This window comes from Spermophilus citellus (assembly GCF_964194105.1).
Source record: "Spermophilus citellus genome assembly, chromosome: 5".
In the NCBI taxonomy this organism is placed as follows: Eukaryota; Metazoa; Chordata; class Mammalia; order Rodentia; family Sciuridae; genus Spermophilus; species Spermophilus citellus.
The window spans coordinates 118,817,239-118,841,948 of NC_138186.1; the positions used below are offsets into that span (position 1 = coordinate 118,817,239).

General features: G+C 32.3%; 1 protein-coding gene across 3 annotated transcripts in view; it reads right to left on the bottom strand.

Moving 5' to 3' along the window:
* The window catches only part of REV3L (REV3 like, DNA directed polymerase zeta catalytic subunit), a 177,894-nt gene that overhangs the window by 152,108 nt on the left and 1,076 nt on the right, over window positions 1-24,710 (bottom strand). For 2 of the 3 annotated variants that reach the window (XM_081293751.1, XM_081293752.1), the window contains exon 2: window positions 15,630-15,757. The exons of the other annotated variant lie outside the window; for it this stretch is intronic. The gene's annotated coding sequence lies outside the window, so the exon portion shown is untranslated. The remainder of the gene's footprint in view (window positions 1-15,629; window positions 15,758-24,710) is intronic. 3 annotated transcript variants of the gene reach the window in all.

Here is a 24,710-nt window from a genome sequence, read left to right on the forward strand (position 1 = left end):
TCTTTAATTCATGAAGATGTAACAGGCTCACTGAGATTATCTACAAAAAAATACTTAGAATATGAGATGCTTAATATTTGCTCACAAATATCTTCAACTTGGTTAGGAAGTTAATTCTAAGCAGGAAAATTTTAAAAGGCCTTTTGACCTCATAAAAGTTATTGATGGCACATTATTATTTCTACTTTTGACTGGAATGACACAGTTACAGGAGAAATAGTAATATATCATTCTCAATATGTATTTCCCTTTGTGTGGTATTAGTTAGCTGCAATCATGTTGAAATCTCATAATAACATTCTCCATTTTTTACAGCTATATACTAGTTAGTGGCAAGTGACCATCACATCAATTATAAATTTTAATTACTATTTATAGTATCACAAGAATATTTTCTTTCAATATTATGTTTCCTTTTTCATAAATTCTCTTAATCTTACTATTTCCTATAGGCTTATTCTATAAATTTAATATAATTCCAAATATATTTAAAAATCAAGTAGTACCATGTCAAAACACAATTTAACAATAAAGCAAAACATGTAAGAAACTATAGAGAACACAAAATTTACGATTTTAATGTTTTCTGAGTATATGATTCACTCACATTGTTGTGTAACCACCATCACTAACCATTTCCAGAACTTTTCCATCATAGAAAACTGATATTATACCAATTAAACAAGAAATCAGCATTCCTCATCCTCCCAGCCTCTGGTAACCTTGACTACTCTAGGTATCTCACGTAAGTAGAACCATATATTTACCATTCCTTCACAAGTTCTTTTCTATTTTTTACTGCACATCTAGGAACAAAATTCCAAGGATACAACAACTGGCAGCACATTGATCTGCCCTCAAGAAACTCAAACTCTAATACGGAAGCCAGACCAAACAAAAACAACAACAAAACTCTCAAACAGATGATATTTGCTCTAACAGATGTACAAAGTTTAACAGTAGTACTAAGGCCTGATTAACTAACTGAAGAACATCAAGAGAGGCTTTGTAAAGGAGGTGATATCTCAGGGTTAGTCTTGCAGTGTAAATAATTAACCAAATGGAAAAAGTCATTCCATCCATAGGAATGACATTCACAGCAGGCATAGTGGCACAAGCCTGTAATCCCAGCAATTTAGGAGGCCGGAGGGAGGAGGATTATAAATTCAAGGCCAGACTTAGCAACTCATCAAGACCCCCAGCAATTTAGCAGACCAGCCAAGATCCCTGCTTTCCTTTAGTTATCAGCATACACAAAACCTTGAGCATTTGAGCCAAAGCAAACAGTTCAGACTGAAGGCCCAAATGCTTGGGGAGGGAGTAAAAGATAAGACTGAAAATTTAGCCATGTGCCAGATCATGAAAAAGCTTATCAAAAAAGCTAGAGTCTTACTTTAAACTTCACACGGTATGAGAATCATCATACTTGTCAGAAGTACATATTCCTAGGATAATCCCAAATGTTTTTATCTTTTATATCTGAGGTGGATCCTGGGTATTTATATTTTTAATGATAACTCTATATAATTCTAAGATATCCATGGACTACATTTTGGGAAATAACTAACAGAGGAAACTAATGATAGCTTCAAGCAAAAGAATAATGTCAGTAGAATATACGATTCCATCTATTTTTTGGTCCTAAAGTAATAAATATTTTTATTTTAAAAAGTACAAAAAAGCTAGGGAAATGCAAATCAAACCTACATGGAGATTTCATCTCACACTAGTCAAAATTGCAGTCATCAAAAATATAAACAATAATTAATGCTGGATGGGATGTGGAGAAAAAAACACTTTTACAGTGTTGGTGGGATTACAAATTAGTACAGCCACTATGGAAATCAGTATGGAGGTCTCTCAAAAGACTAAGAATGGAACCAACATATAATCCAGCTATAGCACTCCTTAGTATTTATCCTAAAGAATTAAAGTCATCATACTAGAGATACATGCATACCCATGTTTATAGCAGCACAATTCACAATAGACAAACTACGGAACCAGCCTAGGTGTCCATAAACAAATGAATGGATAAAGAAAATGTGGTATATATACGCAATGGAGTTTTATGCAGCCATAAAGAAAAGTGAAATTACGTCATTTTCAGGAAAATGGATGAAACTTGAGGCCACTGTGTTAATGAAAATAAGCCAAATGCAGCAGGGAGTTGTATGTGTTCTCTCATATATGGAAGCTAGAGAGGAAAAAAGAAAAGAAAGGTGGGGCAGCCCGTGGTGATCTCAAGAAAATCAAAGGGAGATCAGAACACAGAAAAGGGACCAGGGGAAGGAAGAAGAGAGAAAATGGGGAAATACTGAGAAATGATATTGGCCAAATTATACTGTTATGTTGTGCACATGTACAACTATGTAACAATAAACCCCACCATTGTGTATTACAATAATGTACCAATAAAAACGGTGGGGGAAAAAGTACAAAAAAGGAAAATTTCACTCACCTCTGCCACCTAGACATAAGCACTTCACATTCTGGTATGTATTATTATTTTGTCCATGTGTTTACATTACATACATTTTTAAAAAGAAGAACCATACTGTACAGACTATTTTGAAGTCTGTTCTTCATTTAGTCATAAAAGGGAACATTTTTTCCTTTCCTATTCTAAGACTTTTGATGACTGCATAACAGACTATATGTACTATACAGATATTAACTCACCCCTTATCTTTGAAAACTAATTTCATAGTAAAAATTAGTTACTTTTCACCTATATTCCTATATTGTACCACTATTGATGTGTCAACATTTGACAAGGGCTGAATTTGAAGAAGTGAAGTTGGAAGCAAGTTGGGAAGGTATTAAGATGGTTTCAGCCTCAAGCAGAATGAACATATGGCATTTGCTTGTTAATTGATGGGACTGAAGCTGTCATGCTAAGTGATATAAACCAGTCTCAGAAAAACCAAAGGCCAAATGTTCTCTCTGAGATGTGGATGCTAACCCATAACAAGGGAGGGGAAGTATAAGAGTTCACTGAATTGGACAAAAGGGAATGAAGGGAGGGGTGGGAAGAAGAAAGAGAGTAGAATGAATTGCACATGATTTTTCATTGTGCATATGAACACATGACCAGTATACCTGCACAAGAATGGGATAAAAATTGGAATGGTTTGCTCTCCATATATGCATAATATGTTAAAATACATCCTAGGGTCATGTGTATGTAAAAAAAATAGATTTAAAAAAGGAGAAGTAATTTATATAGGTTTTGTATTCAAATTAACATATTTTATGCTGTCAGTGATGAGAAATATAATAATGTTTTCTGATAAATAAAAAGAATCAGTATTTGAATATTTTCCTTTCCCAGAATGTTTATGAGTAATATTCCATTGTGTATATATACCATACTTTCTTCATCGATTCATCTGTTGAAGAGTACCTAGGTTGTTCCAACAATGTGAATTGTTAACATTACTCTATTACACACTTAAAATGGCTAAGATGTTATTTTAAAGGAATTACTATTTTATTTTTAAGTATCATTTAAGAAAATTTATTCCTAACTGAAAATTATAGATTTAAAATGCCAACATATTTTAATACAAAACAACTATTTATATATCTAACTTAAGAATGTTCAAATGGCATTACAAAATGGGATACTTAATAGAGCTTGGGACTGTAAAATAAAATATGCAATAAGCCTGTCAAAAAAAAAAAAAAAAAGATGGTTTCAGCAAAAACAATGAGATCTTGGATTGGCAGGTACAGTTCAGTAATAAAGCACCTGCCTATAATGCAGGAGGCCCTGGGTTCAATCCCTAGCTTTGCAAACAAATAAGTTTATAAAATCTCAGTTAAAGTAATGACAATGGAAAGAACAGAGAATAAATTAGAAAGTCCACAGTCTATACATAGGGGTTGTCATCTGCTCAAGATTACATACAAAGAGCTGTGTGTGAGGCACACACCTGTAATCCCAGTTTTCTTGGAAGGCTAAAGCAGGATTACATTTTGGAGGCCAGCAACTTAGTGAAATGGTGCCTCAAAATAAAAATATGACAAAAAGGAACTGGGGATGTTTCTCAATGGAAAAACAACCCTGGATTCAATCCCCAGGAACACAAACAAAAAAAATTACATACGAAGAAGTAATTCTTCTATAATAAGCATTTTCTAAAGGCCTATAATGTATCAAAGAATAATTAATGAAAAAAGTGTATTAGAATGAAAGAATATTATACATTTTTACTTTTCTTGTGTATACAGGGTGGGCATAGGATTAGGGTTCCAATTACATTTAGTCTTGGAGATAGTAGGGATCAACTGCAAGGCCTCACATATGCTAGGCAAGCACTCTACCACTGAGCTACACCCCCAGGCCCAAGAGTCTTCTTTTTTATCAGAGGAAAACTGATTCCCTATTCCCATTCTAAATTGCAAAAGCTGAGCTGGAAAGAGCCATGGTTGTTAACAGAACTCGACACTCTGTTCTCAAATACGTGCTGAGGATGTAGTGGGATTTTGACATACTAAACAAGAAACTACCCATGATCAGGTTTACTTCAATTTTTAAAAAGAATCTGTATGTACTGGACTTTCTGCCAAAAAAAAATAAATGTTCCATGCATTTGGCTCTGTGTCTCTTTATGTGGCTCTTCTCCAATATCAATCTGGAGATATCCCCATTTCAAACTCTGCCAGTTACTGAAAGTTGGTCAAACAAAACATTTTCCTCTGTGAAAGAACATAATATAAGATGACAAGGAATCACATTAGGTGAAGCTGAGGCTATATAAAATGCTTATAATGAACAAGTTCCACACCTATTCCACAATATTAGGCTTCAAATTTTAAATGTAAAGTTTTTTTATTAAAAACTTTCAGACACTTGGAGACATCCAAAGATTCTCTATTTTGTAAATGTTAGTTGATGTAAATTTTAAAAATTAGAAACACATCATTTTCCTATTGAGATTGCATTCCTATTTAACTACTATATTAAACTAAGTACATCTAATTTGAAAATCTGAAATCTGAAACTTTGTGAGTACCCACCACATGATGCTCTAAAGATTTTAGAGCTCTTCAGGTTAGTATTTTGCCTGCAATCATCTCCTTAAAAAATATGCAATAAAGTGAAGACATCCTGCCTGTTGCCAGCATCTGTGAAATTCATGGCAAGTTAACTTCACAGTTCTTAAAATAATAAACCATGTAAATACTAACCAAAACAAAGCAGGATGATCTATATTAATAATAGACATGGAAGACCTAAGATCAAGGAATATTATCTTCTTAACAAGGGATAGAGATGTCATTTCATCAAGAAGACATAAAGATCCTAAATATATACAGACCTAACAAAAGCATCAAATTAAGAGGTAAAAAAAAAAAACCCTGACAGAACTGAAAATAGAAATAGACAAATCTGTAAGTTGGAGATATCAATATTCATCTCATGGTATTAGATAGAACAAGTAGGCGATATATAGAAAAAGTCAATCTTACTACTCATTGAAAAATACACAAATTTACAATAAGATGTTTTAAGTCAAGAATTAAATAAAGTCTGATAATTCTAAATGTTGGTATAGATGTGGAACATCTGAAATTCATACACTGCTAGTGGGGTACAGCTTGGTACAACCTCTCTGGAAAACTTTTTGGCATTATTTAATAAAGTTAAGTATGCAGTATGTTTATAATTTAAAACTCTTATTAAGAAGACATAAAAAAAATCCAGATTTACTCACCAAACATTAAAAACGAAAATAAATTTTAAAACCATATAACAGCCAGGTATGATGGTAGACACCTGTAATCCCAGCTACTTGGGAAGCTGAGGCAGGAGGCAAACAAGTTGGAGGCCAGGCTGGGAACTGAGCGAGACCCTGTCTCCAAATAAAAAATAAAAAGGGTAGGGGGATGTAGCTCAGTGGTAGAGCACTTGCCTAGCATGTTTGAGGCCCTATCCTTGGTATTAAAAAAAAAAGAAAGAAAAAAGAAAAAAACATGAAATACGGGTACAATACCATTAGGACTAATTAGACACTAAGATACACGTGACCCAAAAAGGACACACTAGACATTAGTTATACTTCCTAGTAAGATATAAAACATGAAACAACATGCCAATAGGGCAGTGTCATTCAGAGGTCCTCACAGCAATTCAGGGGCTATTTTCTTTGGCCACCTCAAGTTGGTAGCTCAATTGTAAGAGAATGACAGCACAAAGACTGGTACAGTAGCTACTCTAGCTTACAGTCTCTCCAGCCCCACAGACACAGCTTTTTGAGCCTCAGCAACAGACTTGCTCAACTACAAGACTTATCATACTCAGGGAAACTCAAAAGACATAAGCTCCTACCAATATTTACAGTTTAACCTCAGTTTTTACGTCACTTCTTCCATAAACAATGGATGGTACTTGGTTATACAAATGACAATCTACCTTATCAGGTTTTCTTTTTTCACATCCCCAGCCCTTTTTTTATGTTTTATTCTGAGACAGGATCTTGTTAAGTTGCTTAGAATCTCACAAGTTACTGAGATTGGCTTTCAACTTAAAATCCTCCTGCCTTAGCCTCTCTAGCTGCTGGGATTAAGGTGTATGCCACTGTGCCCAATCCTTATAAGGTTTTCAAGTGAATAAAGCAAGAAAGTTAACCTAAGGCCAAAAGTGCCCAAGGAGAAAAGCTAATGTTATCCCTTAAAACAAATAAGGAGGTTCAATTTAGAAAGATACTAAGCTAAATACCTATTGATTTAATTCCTTGAATCTAAGATGTCAATGATCATAAATCATCATTAATTTTTGTACTAGAAAAGAAAAAGCATTGTCAACTAAATATGATATGATACTCCATTGGTTATAAAATAATCCAACTGCTAAGATTTAAAAAGAAACTGGGGGGCTGGGGATATAGCTCAGTTGGTAGAATGCTTGCCTAGCATGTACCTAGCTTGCCTGGGTTCAATCCCCAGTACCACAAAAAAATTAAAACTGGGGAAGGGGATTCAACAAAATACAGAATAACCCTTCTTCCATTTTCTTCACTAACATACTTAAGATATATAAACCTACTGTCTATCTTAGAGATGTAGTTTACTCTACTACAAACAAGTCCCCTTTACTTTTTAAGATATCATAGGTTGAACTCTCTTTCTTCATTTATTCTAAAAACACAACACTCAATTTTAACATAACTGATGGAGTATATCTCTTTCCATCCAGGAATATTAAATTAGTTTCCATAAAAATAAATAAATTAGTTTCCATTTCTGACTAAATTACCTACAGTCTTAAGGACCTTCACAATCTGGAAGCTGTCCTGCCCAGTATTTTTTTTTTGTTGTTGTTGTTGTTTGTTTTTAAGTGTCTCAGGTTATCTCAGGTCCGTACACACTAGAGAACTGAGTTATAGTAACAAGAAAACAAAGCTCAATGCAGTATAGGAACACTGGATGAATGTTTCCATCTGACTGGGCTGCAAAATCACTAGCTCTATAAATCAAAAATGAAGATGGCCAAGCAGACTTTGCATTTCCTATCTATTAGGAAACACTAGGCCTAGATAGCCTCTTGTTCATAGACAGATAACACAGAATGGGACTTACACAAACATTCAACAGCACAGAGAAGTCAACTTTTTAAAAATGCCAAGGAAAATAATTTGTGATAGGAAACAGAAGAAATGTAGAAAGTATCTCCTGTGTGTTCTCAAAAAGATCCAAGAGAATAAAGTTTCGGTGAAATATCTTTTATAAAAATGATAAACTGAAAAATGCCTGAAAGGAATAAAAATACAGACATATACAGACTAAGGTATAAGTGAAACTCTAAAACTAAATAAATAAATAAAAATAAAAACAATTAGGGGCTGGGGCTGAGGCTCAGCGGTAGAGTGCTCGCCTGGAATGTGCCAGGCACTGGGTTGGACCCTCAGCACCACATAAAAACTAAATAAATAAAATAAAGATACTATGTCCAAACTACAACTAAATATATATATATATATATATATATATATATATATATATATATATATATATATATATAAATAAACACAATTACAAAATTAAAATCTACGCTGGAAAGGAAAAGAAACAGAATCAATATTGCAGAAAACTATATAATATAGAAGACCAAAATAAAAATGTTCACTAAAAAGGAAAAAAAAACACAAGGTTTTAAAAATGTGATTCAATGCATAAGTTTTACTTAACAACAAATGTAGTGGAATCAATAATCAAAGTTATAATAGAAACACTATCATAAAATAAAATGCAAATATATCCCTACATCAAAAGAACTTTGTTGGGCTGCGGTTGTGGCTCAGAGGTAGAACGCTCACCTAGCATTTGCAAGGCCCTGGGTTCGATCCTCAGCACCACATAAAAATAAATAAATAAATAAAGGTGTTGTGTCCAACTACAACTAAGAAATAAATATTAAAAAAAAAAAAACAACTTTCTTATTCCAGTTAAAATTAAAAGACAGCAGGATAATGTTTGGAGAATTGTAAAGAAAAGGCCTGGGACACAAAAATACCATACTCTGCCATGTTGTCATTAATATGCAAATGCAACAAAAAGTCATTTTCAGATATTCAAGGGTTCAGAAAAGTACCCCAAATATTCAATTTCCTGAAAAATAGTACATGAAAACAGTATTTCAGCCACCCCCCAAAATCAAAACTGAAACTCAAGAATGAATTTAAGCAGTATGATATGTAACAGTATGTGCCATACCTCCACTAATTAATATGCAGAGTTGTGTGCAAATTATTTTACTTTGATACACAAGCTAATGTGTTCTTAAAAGAGATCATTCAACATTTTAAAAGTAATCTTATGGATCAGTGTGGGAACCTGGGAGGTTGAAAAGATAAACTAAGATAAATTTCTTGTGCAGGTTGAACAATCTTATTCTGAAAATCCAAAATTGTGATATGACACACTAAGTAGACAATTCCACACCTAACCTCATATCATGGGTCACAGTGAAATCACAGCTGTACTTTAGGCTACATGTTTAAGGTATTTATGAAACATAAATGAATTTCATCTTTAGACTTGCGTCCTATCTTCAACGTAACTCATTATGTATAAACATAAATTCCAAAAAAATCTGAAAAAATCCAAAATCTGAAATACTTGTGGTTGGATAAGGGATACTCAACCTGTATTACATAAGAGAAAATAATATATTGTCTTATTCTAGGAATTTTATAATTACAATTACATTTCAGAGTATATACTTTAAAAAATTATTTCATAGCTATGCTTTTTAAAAAGAAAAACACATAAGATAGTTTATGCTACAAAAGCCAAAACTAAAGGAAAGAAGAAAACAAGGTTATTTTAAAAGTATAAAATTAAACAAGTAAAAAGAAACCAAACATATCAATTATAACAAATTTACAATCTCCCCACTGAAAAGATCTCCCCACTGAAAATGGGTTTTAAAAAATGAAGTGACAGTATGAATGAATGATGAAAATACGATATGAATATGATAAAAAAATGTTTGTGGCAAAAAAAATGAAGTGACATAAAAGGATTAAACATAGTGATAGGCAATGATTTACATCAAGTATCATGGAAAGAATCAAACAGAAAGGTAATAGTAATTGTGACATAGAACAAGAAATATGTTGTAAGAGAAATTAAAGCATCTCTTTAAATTGATTTAAAAAATACCTACAATGCTACTTGAGTGCTATGAACTATTGTTATAGATCTGTAATAAGATAAATATAAAACTTGGAGTTAGTGTTCAGAAATTTACAGCAATCTAAAAGGACAATTCTATAATGGTTAAAGATATATATATATATATATATATATATATATTTTTTTTTTTTTTTTTTTTTTGTTGAGGGCAGGGGTTATTGGGTGTTAAACTTAAGAGCACTTTACCACTGAGCTACACTACACCCCAGTTCTTTTTATTTTTTTATTTTAAAATGAGGTTTTGCTAAGTTGCTGAACTTAGAAGATCCTCCTGCCTCAGCCTCCTAAGTTGCTGGAATCTAGGCATGTGCCACCACACCCACCTAAATACAAGAATTTTATAAATGGAGCTTGTATTTTTGCTTGTTATTTTTTTCTTTCTCATTTCCTTTTTCTAGCAATCCATTTTAAAGAACTTTTAAACATCAGAAAAAACTTGATTCTTCAGCACAATTTGAATACACTGCTATAAAAGATGTACCAGTCATGAAAGTTAAAATATACAAAGTTAAAACAATGAGAGAAGGCAAAAATGAAGAACTAAACAGAAGTGGGAAACAAATTCATTCCATGATAGACTGATAAAAATAAGTATACTGAGTTTGAAAACAAATTAGGAAATGTCATATTTTCTTGAAGAAGTCTACTAAGATGTCCCCATGGGGGCTGGGGATGTGGCTCAAGCGGTAGCGCGCTCGCCTGGCATGCGTGCGGCCCGGGTTCGATCCTCAGCACCACATACCAATAAAGATGTTGTGTCCGCCGAGAACTAAAAATAAATATTAAAAATTCTCTCTCTCTCTCTCTCTCTCTCTCTCTCCTCTCTCACTCTCTCTTTTAAAAAAAAAAAAAAAAAAAAAAAAAAAGATGTCCCCATGTCAGTTTATTATCAGCTTTTCAGATGGGAAAATTACTATGCACATTAAATGGAAAATTAAGAGTTAGATTACAACCTCAGACATGTTTAAAATTGTTTTAAAGGATTAATCAGGGAAATAACTGTATGTTCATAATTTAGTATCAAATGGAAAATTTCAATTATAAGTGAAATATTAATAAAAATATTAATGATATAATAATCCTAAAGAATTCTTCAATTTGAAAAATTAAAAAATTAAAAACTACGTAAAACTAGCTTTCAACCATGTCCCACCAAATCACTTAAGAATCCCTATTAGCTATTTTTAATGGTGCTGGTAAAATTGAATATGCAAAAGGATTTGCAACTTCAAAAATGTTTAAAACTGCATTGAATTACTCAAAATATGCTAACTTGTTCAGCTTTACAGTTTTTAATCCCTTTTTTATACAGAAATTAAGGAAAAAAATAAATATTTCATAATGTCTGCTGCATAGGAGGTGATAGGTGCCTTTGCTACCTTCTTCCTAGTGCTACAAAATATAAAAAATTGGGGACATAATTTGAATAGTGGGTAGTTTTACTGCTTCTCCAGAAAAAAAAAAAAAGGTTACATTTTATTTGTTTTTCTTTTAGATGATCTACTTAAGCTAAACTAGCCACTTTCATATATCCATATGGTTGATCAGGTAAAGGCTAGTAAACAGATAAAGCATTATATATAGTGTTGTACTGCTTAAACCACTAATAATATATTTGTATGTGTCAAACATAACAAACATACACAAACTGAAATAGACAAGACTCAAAGCAACATTATTAATAATTTATTCTAATTGATACAAAGTATTTTTATTTTACATAACCCATGGTACACAATCTAATAATTTAAAATAGCCCTCCAAAGGATGATCCCATTTCTTGGGATTGCACTGGTAAAGGAGTAGTCTCATGATAGAAACAACTCTAGAAGAGGAAAAAATAAATCAAAGATAGGATCTTTTAAAAGCTTTTCATTTTAAGTCACAGAGTTTTAAAAAAAATGATCTCTTTAAACAGGATGTGATCAGGCCAGGATATTTTTCTTCCATTCCCATGTCTAGTACTTAAATATTTTAAAGCTGCATTTAAGATAAATAATTGTTTTTAAAAATGAAAAAAACACGATTAAAATAAACGGTATGTACCACAAGAACAAACAAACTGGGAAAAGTATTTACAACTTAATTCACCAACAGAAACCAACTTTTCTAATATATGAAGAGCTCAACAAGCAAAGACCAAAACTCTCAGCAGGAAAATGTGTAAAAGATAAGCAAATAGTATAATGAAAAAGAAACATAAATGCAACTAAAGCATATGGAAGGACTCACTTAGAATAAAAGAAATGCAAATTAAAACTACACTGAAATCCATGTTTTTACCTATTAGATTGGCACTGATCAAAACATTTGAGAATATAATCTTGAACACATGGAAAGTCTCATATTTCTGGAGGGAGTACAGATTAAAATAACCTCCGTATTAACAGTTTTTGTCATTTGAAAAATTCTGTATAAAATGTTTTAAAATGTAGCATACAAGATATATTCAGCCTAGTGTGGGGTGCTGGTCATTTTTAAAAAACTACTACAATTATCTACTTTTACAAAATTTTATTTATGTAATGAAGCAGAATATTGATGATGAACACAATAGTCTTGGTCCACCTGCTGCTCACCTTCAAACCTTATTGTGTGTGCACTTAGTGGTACTCAAGTAAATATCTGCAGGTTGAATTGGACCAGGAATGATGTGGAAGGATGATAAGAATGAAATAGAAATAAAAATAAGAACATGAATCAAGTAAATTTATCTGACTCATTTAATAAACTGTTTATATAAACACTACTAGCTGGCAGTACAGCTCAATGGTAGAGTTGTTTCTCTAGTGTGCAAAGGCCTGGATTCAATTTTTGGCACCACAGGGTGGGGCAGGTGCTTCTCATTTAGGAGGACAATGTCACATGGACAAATGCTTCCTGAAAAATGAGTCAGCTGGCAACAATAGTATAATAGATAGCTGCAGTAATATCTCCCTAATTAGTCACACATACCCTTAGAAAACCCCTCCCATACCAAATCTGGGATATACCTGTAATTTGCTTTGGTCCATGGAACAAGAGAAAAATATATGGGGCTTGCTTTCACTTGCTACTCCTATATACCTTAGTACTGCCTCCAGGTGAAGGAGCCACAGCTAGCCTACTGGAGAAACATGACCCTCTATCACCCTAGCCAACAGCCATCAAATTCCAGATCTATCAGTCTCAAACTATCCTAGATCAATCATTATCACCCAGCTGCCCTATGAGTTGAATGCAGCCATATAAACAATCTCAAAGTTTGTTTAGCAGAATGCTCTGAGTCCAGCCCAGAATCATAGGCTAACAAACTGACTATTGCTTTGTATCACTAAGTTTTGGGGAGGTTTGTTTACAGCAAAAATTGATAAAAGTGGTGAGGAGAATAAGACTGGTATTCAAAGTAATGACTTGCTTTACCTGTTCTTTTTGTTGTTGTTATTCTTTTTTTTTAAGTTCACAATGCGAATACAGTTATCCTGGGGATTAGTTCTAGGACCACCCCCACAGATGTTCAAATTCCTTATATAAAATGGCACATTATTTCCATATAACCTATACATAGACTTCCATATACTTTAAATCATTTCTAGGTTATTTATAATACTAATATGATGTAAATGCTATGAAATAGTTATTATACTCTAATGCTTAGGAAATAATAACAAGAAAAATAAGTCTGTACATGTTCAGCACAGATATATTTTTTCCAAAATACTTTCCATCTGAGGTTGCTTTAATCCCTGGATACAGAACCTGTGGATGTGGAAGGCTGATGGCATGTTCATATACCACTTCTTTAATTACACTAAACTTATAAAAATACTTTAGATTGAGTTAAAGTCCCCCAATCACCTTGTAAATATATATGCATAAAATAATTCAGCCCAAATTAGAAAAGGAATTTGAAGAGACAGTAATATTCCATTTTAGGGGAAAAATGCAGCATAAGAAGGTAGTAGGGTATTATCACAAAACAAATGTGAATAAGAATATATTTCTGGTTACTGTCACATCTCAGCAATGGCTATTATTAAATTATTTAAGTGTCAGAAGATACATATCTCAGATTTTAGTTCTCTGCTCCTCCTGTTAAGATGGGTAATGACCTAATACATGTTCTCTCATTTAATTCTCTCATGCTATGAGGTAAATATTATGCTAATAACTTAGGAGAAAGTTAATTAACCTCTCCATGCCTTATTTCCTCAAGTGTAAAATGGGGATAAACAGTACCTATTTCACAGAGCTGTTGTGAATATTAAGTCACTTAGAAAATGGCACACAGTAAGGGCTCAATAAATGGTCTATTACTTCTACTAATAATAAGACATAAAATTAAGGTATTTAAATAAATAAATAAATAAATTCCATATATTAGCTATTTATTTACCAGTACTGGGGATTAAACCCAGGGTCACTCAATCACTGAGCTACATTTCTAGCCCTTTTTAGTTTTTATTCTGGGACAGGATCTCACTAAGTTGCCCAGGCTGGCCTTGAACTTTTAATCCTCCTGCCTCAGCCTTCCCAGTTACTGGTTATTATAGGCATGTGCCAACAAACCCAGCTTATGGCTTTATATTTAAAAAGCCCTAAGCATCAACCAAGGTCTGATACATCAAATCTTTGGAAATCTTTCTGACTTCGTGAAAAAACATTAAAAGATAATGTAATTAAAAAGCAAAACAAGGGCTGGGGCTGTAGCTCAGTGGTAGAGTGCCTGCCTCACACGTGTGAGGCACTGGGTTTGATCCTCAGCACCACATAAAAATTAAAAAAATATACTGTATCCATATATAACTAAAAAAATTTTTTTAAAAAAAGCAAAACATAACCTGGGAATATATATATAGAAAAAATATGGTGAAAACAGTTGAAGCTCTAAGCAGTCATGAATCATTTGGCCTATACCCCACAATTCTAAATAGCTTTAAAAATGAAAGACTTCAATTTTGTGTGTATAATAAATTTACAAAGATAAAAACAAGAGGAGAACAATAAGTCCCTATTGACACATCACCTCTACTGTGGCATGTGGCACACACACTTTCCATGTGTTCTATCATTATTTTCAAATAAGGCGTTACAATGAATTTGGAAAATAAGGTTCTTTTTAGAAGAAACATTAACTAAACTAAAAAAATGGAAAACCATGTTATTCCTTGATTAATGATTTAACACTATTCTTTTTTAAAGCAAGTCCGACCTGGACACTTCTCTGCATATATAAAAAATATATATAGTTTTAAAAAGCTGGGCCTAAATGAGCACTCATTTTTAAAAAAAGTTAATTTTTGAATCACAGTTTTGAAGAGGTAATTGCTTAGACTATAGTTATATGAGTAACTGTCCAACTATAAAAATCCTTATCCCACAATGTACAGGGATTTTAGTTTATAGTAATGTGAGGAATAAATAAACACAAAAATTTCACTTTTCATTTCAATTGAACTCAAACATTTTAAAGAACACTTAGTACATATATGAGGTAATACAGTGAATTCTGGACAGAAGGATAAAAAAGTAACATTTAAATTACTATATATGTCAGACATCTGCTGATTACCTTTCTCAATTATAATAATCCAGTGAAAAAGAAATTATTAAAACTCATTTTACAGAGGAAATTAAGGCATATAGAAGTAAAATAACTTTTCCAGGTCACTCAGTAATAGAAGGCAGTGGAATGGAGGCTTATTAGGACTACAAACGAACAATATTCAGGATAATAAATCCTTTAGCAATGTGGAAGGGAGGTAGGACTTAGAAAACCATTCAGACAATAATCTTTTGGGAGTGGGAAAGGAGACACAGAAGCTTTAAATAGAGTTGGATATCTGAGTTTTCACTTTATGGATGAGTAGGATATACCAACTTCAATGCCAAGGATCAGCCCACCCCCCTCACCCCCAACATATTAACCAAAATAAATTACTTACTTGAAATTGAGAAAAACAATTTTGAGAGAAATCTTCCTCAGATATATTATTCCATAGTTTTAAAACAAATAATATGATGACAGTTTAATTTTTAGGTTGCTTTTATGTGGCTTGTCTTGGTTTTTATTCTGAAATGAAATTTAGATTAGTCATTTTCTTGTTCTGAGAAACTAGGAGTATGCCAACATGTTTTAACTTCACATTCTTTCACACATCAACATGTATTCTTACAAAGTCTTTCACTTCACAACTCAAACAAAATCTAATTTAATATATAAATTACTTTGAAGTGTAAATATAATATGCAAAATAAAATATTTATTTCTTGTTATATTCCTTGGTAAATGTAATAAATGGAAGAAAAATATAAAACTTTTGTAAACTGTTATATATTTGACAAAGCATTTTTGAGGTAATACGCCTTCTTTTGAGTTGTTTATATTGTAAATGCTCTCTGAATCCAAAGAAAATTAAGTTACTGCCCCCAAGGAAACTGATTTCAAATTAGTATTTCCCAAAATTATCTTTAAAAAAAAAAACTTGGCATGTGTATATATTTATAGCTATATAAATATATATATATATAAATATATATATTATTTTCCCATTGACAGTTACTACCATTGTTCTCAGGATTTACTTTGCTAGGCATATATTCAATTTCTGCTGCAGAAAACAGTCCAGTTTGCTAATACTAATTAAGCAACGAAATACGTTTTATTTTAAAAATGAAATATTTAAAAATTTACAGAATTAGAAGAAACACAAAAAATCATCTGGAAAAAAATGAGGGGTGGGGGAGGAAGCACCCAAAAATTTAAAAAGAGACTGTCATTAAGAGAGTCTTTAGTTTTGTTCAAAATTGTCTTTATTCTCAAAACTAAATCCACATATTTAGACAATGGATTTCCTTCTAATTGTCTAAGAAACCTATTCTTGTCTAAGCTATATTTACCTGGAAATCACAAGTTAACTTAGTTTTATCCAAAGTTCATTGTACTTTACACCTCATTATTTCCTTTCTTATTTACTACCAGTGTGGTATTAAAATGTCAGCTAGGTACCAAAGTGACATACCCCCAGCATATTTCTTCTCTCAATCAGTGTAAGTATTTTTTTGAAAAATCTAAGGACAATGGCAACATTCTCTGAAATCTACTATACTTGAACTCAACCTATTTAAGGCTAATCCTGATTCAGTTTTCACTTACATTAGCTTTAACTGAACAAATTCTAATCCAATCAAAAAATAAGATGAAAGACTTAATTAGAGCAAAGGAATCTGAAAGGTCAGTAGAATCCATTTTTGTTTACATCTCGCCTCATTTCCTCTTGTCATCTTTTATTATCCTTTTCTTTAAAAATACAGCTACAATCATCACAAAATGAATCTTATATAATCCATTTTACAAGAATGTTAATCACTATTAGACACAGAGGCCCATGAAGATTCCTAAACTATGTATGTGCAGTTCTTTTAAATAACTTCTCCAGGGTTTTTTAGTTTTTGGTTTTTTTTTGTTTTTTTTTTTTGTTGTTTTTTTTTTTTTTTGTACCAGTGATTGAACCCAAGGGTTCTTAACATTCCCAGCCCCTTTTTTAATTTTCTTATTTTGAGACACGATCCTGCTAAGCTGCTTAGGGCTTCACTAAGTTGCTGAGGCTGGCTTTGAACTTGCGATCCTCTTTCCTCAGCCTCCTCAGCCTCCGGGATTACGGGTGTGCTCCACTGTTCTTGACTTTTTTATCTTTTAATTATCATCAATGCCTTCTTCCAATATTTCCTTAGGTTTGGGGTGCCAGTGTGAGGCAGTGAGAGCTGAGAGTCAAGGTCCACAGTTTTCAAATCCAGACCCAAACCTACCAACTACTGGACACTGGAAAAATCCTTGAGCCTGCCTATATAGAATATTTATCTATTTTTTGTAGAGGCTTTGACTAGAATGGTGTTTCTTTACCTTTTTTTTTACATTGTAACTAACAATTTGTTCAGCACCTTGGACAAGAGGGCATGTGGAAGCATCTACATGGTGCCTGGTTAAAAAATATATCATATTTTCTTCATGTAATTACAGAAGTTTATAGTATTAAGGTAGATATATTTGACCTATATAATGCTGAAATTCATAATAATATGAATGAATGAATGAAATTTAAGTGTAAACTATTTCTTCCCCCACCTCCCCCCGAGTACTGGGGATTGAACCCAGGGTCATTCTACCACTAAGCTACATCCCCAGGCCTTAAAAAAAAAAAAAAAAAAAATTTTTTTTTTTTTTTTTTAATTTGAGACAGCATCTCACTAAATTGACAAGGCCTTTAAATGTGAACTTGCAATACTCCTACCTCAACCTCTCTAGTCACTAGGATTACAGGTGTGAGCCATCGCACCCAGCTTAAATCCAAACATTTTCAAATTAAGAACAATATTTCAAAACAAAGATGGTTTATTTTTGCAGAACACACATACACTAACTGATTATTATATGTTATTTATTATCATATTATTTGACTTGCACCAAGTTAAAACAGTACATCAACTGCACATTATGAGCAGGATCCAATAGATGTGAATAGACAGGCAGGTCTAGGGCTGGGCCTATCCCAAAGGCACCCTCACTCCTCCCTTACGCTCATCATCCATGGGCTGCACCATGAATTGAATAGCATTCTGCTTAGGCACCTGGGACTACAAACTCTAATAACCGTTCCACTATCTTATTTCCACAAGAGAACTGCAATCTTTGGCTGGCTGAGGTAAATCCTAATTAGTAAAACACCTCCTTCGATGAACTTAAAATATCAAAAAGAACAGAATGGCTGTCATTCATCATACTGTTAATAGGAACCCCAAAGAGGCCTTTCTTCAGAACCCAATTCACTAGGGCCCCCCTTCAGTGAGTGATGAAACATCATCTGAAAACTGTGAATTAGAAAACTCTAACAAAATCTAAAATAAAACACAGTATTGCAGTAATCATTAGCAATTGTTTATAGCAACTATTATGGCCTTTTATTTTTTGTTCTTACTTCAATCCCTACTAGTACATTACCATTTAAAAATACTAACTCTGATACATATTATATGTACATGGTTAAAAATATCAAAAAATTACCAAACACTGTTTTGTATACTATACTAAAAAATAGTCTACTTCTGTCCTCTAAGTAAGCCAGTTCTACACACTGAAGGCAATTTTCATATCTTTCCAGAGATAACTGTATGTGTATGTGTGTATATGTGTGTATACATATATATGTGTGTGTGTATGTGTGTATACATATGTGTGTGTATATATATGTGTGTATATGTGTATATACATGTGTGTATATATATGTGTGTGTATATGTGTATACATATATGTGTGTGTATATATGTGTGTGTACATGTGTGTGTGTATATATATATATATATATATCACATTTTGTCTTTTCTATATAAACCACACAAATGGCAACATACTGAATAGATCATAATGATATCTTTCATCTTGCTTTTTTTCTCTCAGGTCTTAGACATGGTACCAAAGCAGTACACATAGTATTGTGTCACTATTTTTAAGAGCTGCCTAATATTTCATTGAATAAACATATGGTAATATATTTAACCACTCTCCTACTGATTTTTTGTTTCCGATCTTTTACAATGACAAATAATGCTCTCACAAATATTTACATGTTTATATGACACATAAATCTTCTAGAAAGTTAAGATCCTAGAATGAAATTTTTAATTTAAAATAAATGTACACTTTTAATTTTGAAAACAGCTTTCAAATTGCTTTCCATAGAAGAAGAACACTATATTTCCTACTAGCAATGTAGGAGAATGCTCATTCTCCCTTCCTTTCACACTGCCCAAGTTATACCACATAATCAATCTTTGCTAGTTTACATATGATAAATAATTTATTATAGGTTTAATTCACATCTTTATTATGAGTATGTATATATCTTTTCATATAAATTCTCTTTGCTCATTTTTTTTCTATTGGATTTTTGGCTAGAAACTGTTCATATATTAGGAGAAATTAATCCTTTGTGAAAAGAGTACAAGTAAGTTTTACTAGTCTTTTGTCTTTTAACTTTATGGTTTTTCCCTATGCAGAATTTTATTTTTGTATCATAAAATTAAACAATCTAACTTCAGTATTTCCATACGCTGAATGCATTCATCATTCCTAGATTGCATAAAAAATAATTGTCCTATATTTTTAATTGTTTCACATTTAAATCTTTTGACTCCCCTGGAAGCCAACTTTTTAATTTTTCAAAATAATAGCTGATTATTCCAACAACATCTACTAAATAGTTCTTCTTTTCCTTAATGATAGGTAAATGTATAAAGTAGTATCCACTTTATACATTGGTGGTATTACCTTCATATATTAAGTTCTTATATATGTGTGTTAATTCTGGCCTTTACTCCATTTCAAAATTAAAATCACTTTATAATTAGATACAACAAAATCAGAAATTACTAGCTTACTCCAATAAGAATCATTTTGTCATCTGAAAACTGAATTTATATAATCAAGATCAAACTATTATCATGCATGAACTTTGGTTGACATTTATTTTGGAGACCATAATGAACCTCATGCCTTTTTTTTTTTTTAACTTTATTTCTTAACCTTATCTAGAAAATCGTGGAGGTTTTTCCCTTAATTGTATGTGGACAGTTTTTTACAAATTATAAAATCAATACACTTTCTCTGTAGAAAATCTGAAAACACAAATACACCTTCTAGCGTGAAATCAACCTTTATATTTTGATGAACTTTTTTTTTTGCATTTTTAGTGAGTTTTGTAAACTGATTTTTTTTTCACATAACATACTGACAGCAGATGCATAATATTCTACTACAATAATATGCCCGATTTATGCAACCATTTCCCAACTGTTGGCTATCGGGTTGCTCTCTGTGATGACTAACATTTACTGATTAATTCCTGCAGAAAATGCTCAAGTTTTGAGCCCTGTGGTATTAACTTGTACTGGTGAGCAAAAAGAAACAAACTACCAGCATTTCTGGAGATTACAATCTACTGAGAAAAACCAGATGTTAATTTCCAACATGTAAAAAATTACAAACATAAAGTGCTATTAAGGAGAGTCAAGTGTAACTCTGAAGGCTTCCCTGAGGAAAGACAAATTAGAGTTTAGGTGAAAGAAAGGGAAAACATTCTAGGCAGAGGGAACAGCGAGTACAAAGCCCTCATTGCAGGAGGGAGTTTGGCAAGAATTAAGGGACTGAAATTTGCCAATGTGGCTTGAACACAAAGAGCAAGGCAAGAAGAATATGGCTGAAGCCATGACTGGACAGAAAGGTAGGGACCAGACTATGCAAGACCTAGTTAGCCAGCTAGATGCCACCACAAAGTTTTATTTATATTCTAAATATAATAGATAGCTCCTGGAGCATACAGTAGGGTGATATCTCATTTATGTTTTGAAAAGATCTGATTATAGTATAGAAATCAGGTTAGAAGGGGACAGAGTGTATTGGGATAAACCAAGACTAGGAAGCTACTGTAGTAAACCCTTTCAAAAATGCTAGTAACTTAGACTAGAGTGGGAATGGATAAAGAAAAGAAGTAGAAGAATTTAAGACAATCATATTACCAAAAGACTTATTTTCTTACATTAAAATCTATAAAACTAGGATCTGGGGGCCAAACAGGTAAATTTCAAGGGTTTTAATAAACACTGCCAAACTGCCCTGCAGAGAGTAGTTTCTTCCGCCCCCCTCCCCCACCACGCATCTCTCATATGTATGTGAATTACCTTGCACCTGTTCTATTAAAAATTTTAAATTCTTTAAAAAGACTTAATCCATACTTCTTTCATGAAACCTTCCCCGACATCCCATTTCATCTATCAGATAGTCATTGAAGTCACTGGGTCTTCCTTTGAGTCTCCACTATATCTTACACACATTTCTACTATATAGTCAAATTTTATCTTCAACTTATCTTTACATGACCATCATCTGTGAGTTTCTGGAGGGTAATATTATTTTTAATAAAATCTCCCCCAAAATAACTAGATATACATAGTAGGTTCTCACACAACGCTAATAAAATTTGCTACTCGGGACTTCAAATACCTGTTAAAGTGACCATTTTGTGATTACATATCACTAAATATCTGCAGTATTCCTAAAAATCTCTAATAATTATAACCAATTTGAGATGATGTGTTGGTAAAATGTTTAAATCATCTAGCAAATAAAAAGGTATAAACAAACTAGACTTTGATCATAATAATTTTTGTAATCTGAATTGTTGGTAAATGCTGTTTTTAAAACTACTCATATCAAATTTATTTAACAATCTACCAATTTACCAAAGAAACTGAGTTCGTTCTGGTAGTTTATTATAGATAACTTTATAAAATAAAACAACATACATATTATTCAAATAAGCACCTATATAGCATCTCAGAATTACAAATATTTTATGTTAAAAAAAATTGACTTCATGTTTGAAAGTTAGAATTTATAACAATCTACCACAACAGTCACTAAATTGGAGGATGACTTAATTGGGAAAATACAGATATTTGAAGCTAAAATTGATTTTGCAGAAGGAAAGGGTAACCAATTCCTTATAGTAATCTTAAAGACAAGCAGCTCCCTCTATAGACTGTTTGGCCTACTTGGTTTAATTATTAGCTTTGTGAACATCTCACACTCTCTATTTACTCCTACTCTGCATCTCAGCAGGCAAGCCCTTTGAAAGGATAATTCTGTTTAACCTGGTGCTGAGAAAACAGAGAACTGTTGAAACTTGGAATAAAGTAAGTTACATCAAGCAACAAAGCAAGAACTGAGATGTGGAAATTAGACAAGTCTCAAGTCCACCTGAGTCAGGTCCTCACAATGAAGTCTCAGGATTTTATGTGAAACAAATTCCCTAAGCAGTCACGCCCATATTCAAATCTAAATGAAAAAATATTTTCCTACACTTTATTCATAATCTTGCTTCTCTCCATTAAAACAAGTTACTAAAAATGTCTTTATAAAAGGAAAAAAAAATTTTTTCCAAAAATGATACTGCTCAAGACACAGTAACATCAAAACAACATTCAAGACATTTTTAAAATGAGTTCAAGAAAAGCAGAGGCTTTTTTAAAAAAACTAATAATTCCACCACTCACATGAATAAAATGTAAGTGACTCTCAAGAATCAACCCTCCTCAGCAAGAGATTAAATCATTATTCAGGACTTTCCATTCAAAATTAATGTGCCACTTTTAAAAATACCTTTTCAAATTTCACCAGCTCATGATATGGAAAATTTTCAACCTAAGATAATTTATTTTTATATTACTCAAAAGATGTCCCCAAAACACAGGACAACCAGAAGTCAACTGGACTGTTTTCTAAAGCAGAAAAATACTTTTCATGCAATAATAGAAAACTGTACTAGTACAAATGTATTAATCCAATCAGTTCAGAATTTACCATTTTGAAACAGTCATTACATTTGAGAAAATTTCTTCTGTTAATGTTGTTCAGGATCTCCTTTGTTAAACAAACTCAATTTAAAAACATCTTTTCTCCAAACCAAGGTAAAGAATTAAAAACTTCCAAAAGTAACTCCTATATATGAATACACGTATTTATGGCATTTTATGAAATAAAGGTTTATCATGTATTACAAATTTGCATTAACTTATTTGACTTGTTAGTAAAGATATAAACAGTTTGCTTTTTCAAATAATAAATCTGTCTTCATAAAAATTCTAGCATTCGGCCTTATTTACTGGATAGCCTGTACTAGTTTTCTTTAGAGACTTATAAAACAGAAAATCTACAGTTTTTTTATGTTTAATTAACATTAATCCCAATTGCTAAAACTTCAAGTGGGATTTATAAAAACTCTAAATGCAGGCCAAGGACTTCAAATTTTTCTCTTATTGAAGACAACAAAAATTTTTGTTTGAACTTGTGAAGTATACAGCAAATTCAATTTGATAATCCTTAAAAACTTGAATTTTTGGTTTCTCTGTATTCTGTATCTTTCAGCATGTGGACACAAAAGTTTTACTTTTTTATTCATCTACACTATACATTTCAAGGTAATAATGAAAAAAAATTGGGGGCTTTTTTTTTTTTTTAAAAAGGAGGGGCTGCTCTATTTTGAGATGTCCAGGAAAGAAATAAGCATTTCTTATCATAGAATAGTTTTTTTTAATATGCAGAAACACTAAAGCATATCTTTTTTATTTTTAAGGAATATTCTCTCATAACAGAATTACTGTTAGTTTATACCGAGATTTATTTCCACAAACAAAACTTTCCTATAAACAGTTTGAAAATCACATATTTAATGACTTATGTGGAGGAGAAAAAACTGTGTAGAAACGTAACCCAAACTATACAAACAGTAATACACAGAAATGCCACAATATATTATTAGCATGTGCTTTGCGATTTGGAAATCTGGCTGAACAAAGCTATATCAACTTCACTATCTTATCCTTCTTCTGCATCTGAAGTGAGAACAAACAGTATATTACACTGAAATTCCAATCACACAAAGACAGCACCACTATATTAAAAGGGTAGAAGACCTATCCTTCAAAACATTTTATTGCGTCTCTTTTCCAGACTTCAAAGTTTCAAGTGTTATATTTTCTACAAACTATTAACAGCATTCAAATTCCCCATCTTCCAAGGTTCATAAATCTTTCACTATTTAAAAAGGAATATGTCACAAAAATCTCACGATATTGACATTTCTAACAAAGAGAATTCACACTACAAGATAACTTGCTTGAAATAAGTGCTTGTGTTTGGGGGAAGTGCTATTATCTTGGTAGTCCACAGAAACTGACTGTAGTAATAAGATGAATGGTGATTAGGGCAAGGAGCATCAAGTGGGAAATGCTATCTAAAATCCCATAGGACAATACATAGCTAGAGGTAAAAGCATCCTTTTCCAGGAGGCAGCTTCGTTATTTCATGTAAGCAGTTCAAAGCATGTTTTTTAAAAAGCAAAAACAATTTAAAAATGGTTTGTAAATTTGGCCTTTATGCTATTTATATTATCCCAAACCCCTCGGAGCTTTTG